This window comes from Colobus angolensis, unplaced genomic scaffold (genome assembly GCF_000951035.1).
Source record: "Colobus angolensis palliatus isolate OR3802 unplaced genomic scaffold, Cang.pa_1.0 Scaffold178, whole genome shotgun sequence".
Taxonomy (NCBI): Eukaryota; Metazoa; Chordata; class Mammalia; order Primates; family Cercopithecidae; genus Colobus; species Colobus angolensis.
The window spans coordinates 4,576,142-4,580,464 of record NW_012114910.1 but is presented as its reverse complement, the minus strand read 5'-3'; the positions used below and the strand labels follow the sequence as shown (position 1 = coordinate 4,580,464).

The 4,323-nt window shown below is 49.9% G+C and overlaps 1 protein-coding gene across 2 annotated transcripts in view; it reads right to left on the bottom strand.

Moving 5' to 3' along the window:
* Positions 1–4,323, bottom strand: part of KIFC3 (kinesin family member C3) — a 127,399-nt gene that overhangs the window by 44,962 nt on the left and 78,114 nt on the right. Inside the window, exon 1 of one of the 2 annotated variants that reach the window (XM_011938814.1) lies at positions 366–405. The exons of the other annotated variant lie outside the window; for it this stretch is intronic. The gene's annotated coding sequence lies outside the window, so the exon portion shown is untranslated. Of the gene's footprint in view, positions 1–365; positions 406–4,323 lie in introns of those variants that run through there. 2 annotated transcript variants of the gene reach the window in all.

Sequence of the window (4,323 nt, the reverse complement as noted above, 5' to 3'; positions counted from 1 at the left end):
CGCCCCCGCAGGTCTCCCACCGGCACTCCCACTCCCACTCCCACTCCTTCGCGGGGCCTCCCACTCGGGCTCTCCCGCCTCCCCGCGTCCCGCACTCGCACTGGCACACGTGCTCATGCGTTCTCTGAAGGCTCTCACAAAACATGCCTGCGCATGGGCTGGCTCACACGAGGCAGCCCACACAGCCCCACACCTGGTGAGCCATGCGTACTTCTGCACAGCCTCAAACCCGAGTGCAAAACTTCCACGCGAGTACTCACACATACACATCTCATGCGGGCTCTCATACCAGTACGTGTCTTCCCATCCCAACACACACACACATGCTCTTCTTACTCACGAGACAGTACATGTACACCCCTTACCGTGTCCTTGCACACACGCTGGCGCACATGCACTCACGCTGTTTTACAGCACTCACCCTGTTTTACAGCGCACACCCTCTCACTCGCTCCACCACCTACTCGCTGGCCAGGCAGCATCCCAGCCACAGCACTTCCTACCTCTGCACCCCCAGCCCCACCCCAGCAAATGAATATCTTCCCAGCAAGGAAGCTGCCTGGGGTCTCTTAAGTTAAAACATTCCGTCAGGTTCCAGTGAAAACACACCAATGGTGCAGCAGTTCCCAGCCTGGCTGCAGAAGGCCCTGCTCCTGGAGGGCCTGGAGCCTCAGAAGAGGCCTGGGGGAGGCCAGGGGCCTGCCAGCCTGGAGAGACAGCTGACCCGGAGGAGCCACTCTGTTCTTTGTCTCCCAAACAGAGGCAGCATTTTATTCCAGAGCCAGCAGCAATATTCTCCCTCACCCTCCACACACACACCCCACACACACCCCCGGGTGCGGAAGAGGAGAAAGCAAGTCACTCTGAAGCCAGCCTGTGCAGGCTGATGGTTCTGCAGATAATCCCAGGAGGATGGGTACTCTGCCCCTTCCTGCTTGTCAGGGGATTGCCCAAGAAGATCAAGGAGAGGACTGGAGGGGGTCGGGCAGCTCCAGGTGGGTTCTATCTCCCACTGCTGCCCAGGCGCTGGGCTGCCAGTCAAGAATCTCGACCAGAGATGGAGCCAAGGGCCTGGGCCTCAGTTTGTTCTGGACACCAGAGCAGGACAGTCACAGTCCCCCAGCTGGAAGCAGCCTAGTGCATGCTTTATTTGCCAACTGAGATTCCTCAGTGAAGGCCTGATAGAGGGTGAATGTCATGCTCCTGGAATCATTCCCTAGAGAGTTAGATTTCCAGCTGAACACCACACCGAGGAACCCTTCCAATGGGAGAGAAAGCCTTATTTGGGGAGTTAAGATCTCTGAATTCCCCTGCCTGCCCTCCAAACAGCAGTGATCCAGGGGACTGCCAGGGTGGATGAAGGCAGAATGTCTCTAGAATTCTGCTTTAGTATCTAACTCCCTTGATTACAGTGAGTTGATGGGGGCGGGGGGAGGGCAGAATGTTTGTCTTTAAAGTCCTGGTTCAAAACTGGAGGTTTTTTCTTACTCAGGGATTGAGTACATTGACATTAACTGTAGGTCCTTCCCACCAAAGCCAAAGCCAGATTTTTAAATTAATAATAACATTTATTGTTCTTTTGCTTTGATTACAAAAGTAATAGATGTTCATTATAACCATATCCCACCCACTGGAGATAAATGCTGCCAACACTTAGAAATCTTTTTTTTTTTCTGTGTACATAATAGATGCCATTATTGAAGCTAACACTGTGTCAGGCACGGCACTAAGCTCTTTGTAAACAAAATCCCATTTAACCCTGAACACCCTATGAACACCAGTACCGTCATATTCCCACGTTTCAGGAAAGGAAAATGAGCCTCAGAAAGTCTGTTCACAAATGCAGTGTGTGATAGAGCTATGAGTACAGTAGGTACTCACACAGTACTATCAGATGCATATGGGTATAACAAGATCAAAGCACCAGCGAAGGAAAAAGAAAATTGAAGTGTAAGGAGGTTGTATTTTTGGAATTCTAGCAAAACTCTGATTTGAAATGTAAAAACTACTTGTTTCATCGTTGTTGCATTTTTGAGACAAGATCTTGATCTGTTGCCCAGGCTGGAGTGCAGTAATGCAATCATAGCTCACTATAGCCTCAAACTCCCAGGATCAAGTGCTCCTCCCACCTTAGCCTCCTGAGTAGCTGGAACTACAGGCACACACCACTGTGCCTAGCTAAATTTTTTTCTTTTTTTTTAGTAGAGACGGGGGTGTCTCACTACGTTGCCCAGGCTGGTCTCGAACTCCTGGGCTCAAGGGATCCTTCTACCTCGGCTTTCCAAAGTCCTGGGATTACAGATGTGAAGATGTGAATCACTGTGCCTGACTCAATTTTTTTTTTTTTTTTTTGAGATGGAGTCTCGCTCTGTCATCCAAGCTGGAGTGCAGTGGGATTACAGGCACAGACCACCACTCCCAGCTAATATTTTATATTTTTGGTAGAGACAGGGTTTCACCATGTTGGCCAGGCTGGTCTCAAACTGCTGACCTCAAGTGATCCACCCACCTCGGCCTCCCAAAGTGTTGGGATTGAAGGCGTGAGCCACCGTACCCGGCATGACTCAATTTTTTTAAAAAAACATATTGTGTGGAGTCGGGGTCTAGCTCTGTCGCCCTGGCTGGTCTCAGAATCTTGGCCTCAAGCGATCATCCTGCTTCAGCCTCCCAAAGTGCTGGGATTATTTGCATGAGCCACCATACTATGCCCATCCCAGTTGTTGGAATTTAAGAATGTACAATGTCACCTGGAACTACATACCGACTCCAAGGTCATTTCTAACCCAGAAACTTCGCTGATGATTTACATAGGAGGCTGCCAACTTTCCTGGCCGCAGGGAAGGTGGAAATTTTGCTGAAACCTGGCCATCCCAACACTGAAGTCCTAAACCCTTGAGGGAGGACTCTTAACCTCCTGCCTCAGCCTTAACCCTTCCTGCCTACCTCTGGTAGAGGCACAGCTGTCTCAGGGAAGGCCAGACAAAACACAGTGTCCAGAAAACTGTAATTCCACGCCCACATCCACCCCATCCCCAGGCAGGGGCTAGCAGCGCCATCTTTGTGTTCAGACAAGATCAGGTGCGTTCACGGTGGTATGCCCATAGACTTTTTTGTTGTTGTTGTTGTTTGAAACAGAGTCTCTACTCTGTCGCCCAGGCTGGAGTGCAGTGGTGCAATCTCAGCTCACTGAAATCTCTGCCTCCTGGGTTCAAGCGATTCTCCTGCCTCAGCCTCCTGAGTGGCTGGGATTACAGGCATGCACCACCACGCTCGGCTAATTTTTGTATTTTTAGTAGAGACAGGGTTTTGCCATGTTGGCCAGACTGATCTTGAACTCCTGACCTCAGGTGATCTGCCTGCCTCAGCCTCCCAAAGTGCTTGGATTACAAGCGTGAGCCACCACACCTGGCCCGTCTTTGTGTTCAAAGGGCCCGAAACCCCTTACTGCTCAGGTATTCGTCAGAGAAGTGGCCAAGAGCCTGAGAGTTCTGCTCCCCAAAAGAAAGGAAAGAAGGGGAGTGAAAAGCCAGATTGTGTTTAATCTGATTCTCATAGCAACCCAGAGTAAAGCACAGATAAGATTTACATGATTTTCCCATTTTAAATGATTTAACCTGAGATCAAGTCTTCTCCGAGCCTTTGCAAATGTCCTCGCTGCCTGGAAAGCCCCTCTCCTTCACCCCATTCTCATCTGCCTCCACTAACCCTTCCCTGGTCAATTCCATACCTGCTTGTCCCTCCTTCAAGCTTAGAGGTCACCTTCCTTGACCCTCCCAGGCACCAGCAGGTGGGCTCAACCCACCCCCTGCAGCATCCCTGACCCTGGATCATGATGGCATTCCTGTCTATACCATCTGCTCCTTCAGGACAGGATCCTTTTCTGACTTGATCACAGGGAAAGCCTCAGCTGACCCCAGCTCAGGGCCTGGTATCACAGACATGTTCATTGAATAAAATCCATAGATCCTGTAGAATTCAGAAGGGAAGAACAGGTGCATGAAATGTACCCAAACAGACTTTCTTCCCATGTAAAGTAATGATAATTTCTACCAAAAGGAAGTAAGAGAAGGCTCCTTAGCAATTATTTCCACGTGGTCAGGAAGGAGTGCCCTGCAGCTGTGAAGTGTGTCCTCTCATGCTTCTGGGTAACAGAACATTTATTGAAGTTGGAGAAACTCATTCTGGAGTGAGCCGCATATTAAGTAATCCTGACCCAATTAGCTGCTTTTTTGAATCCACATCTTCCAATCTTCCAATACCTCTGAAATTATTCATCATGAGCATCTCAGAAAGAACTGTGGAGGAGGCTGGATGCGGTGGCTC